This window comes from Herpailurus yagouaroundi, unplaced genomic scaffold (genome assembly GCF_014898765.1).
Source record: "Herpailurus yagouaroundi ecotype Mexico unplaced genomic scaffold, PumYag 189, whole genome shotgun sequence".
NCBI lineage: Eukaryota > Metazoa > Chordata > Mammalia > Carnivora > Felidae > Herpailurus > Herpailurus yagouaroundi.
In genome coordinates this window covers 13,573,187-13,573,722 of record NW_024412420.1, presented here as the reverse complement: position 1 = coordinate 13,573,722, position 536 = coordinate 13,573,187, and positions in this window count along the sequence as shown.

Sequence of the window (536 nt, the reverse complement as noted above, 5' to 3'; positions counted from 1 at the left end):
ATAGTGTTTATTATTTATCTGAAATTGAAATGTTACTGGGCGCCCTGTATTTTATCTGGCAGCTCTGGGAATGAAGTGCCCAGGCTTTCCATCTCTGTGTACCCTGGAGTGGATGGGAAAAGGAAGTAACATTCATTCATTGAGCGTCAGCTATGTATAAGCTAAGTGCATTATAAGTGTGATCTCATTTAAACCTTGCCACAGTCTATGGGGGTATATATTACTCCATTTTACAAGTAAACACAGAGCTTGAGTAATTTTTTCCAGGTGAGACAGCAGACATGAGATGGGTGAAGAATGAAATTCAGGTTTGCTTCTCCAGTCTGTACCTTTTTCCCTCTCGGGGCACTTTCTACCAGAAAGCTTTTAGCTGTCTTGCTGGCTCTGTCGGTTAAGCGTCCGACTCTTGATTTCCACTCAGGTCATGATCTCACAGTTGGTGAATTTCAGCCCCACATCGGGCTCTGTACTGACAGTGTGGAACCTGCTTGGGATTCTCTCTCTCTCTCTCTCTCTCTCTCTCTCTCTCTCTCTCT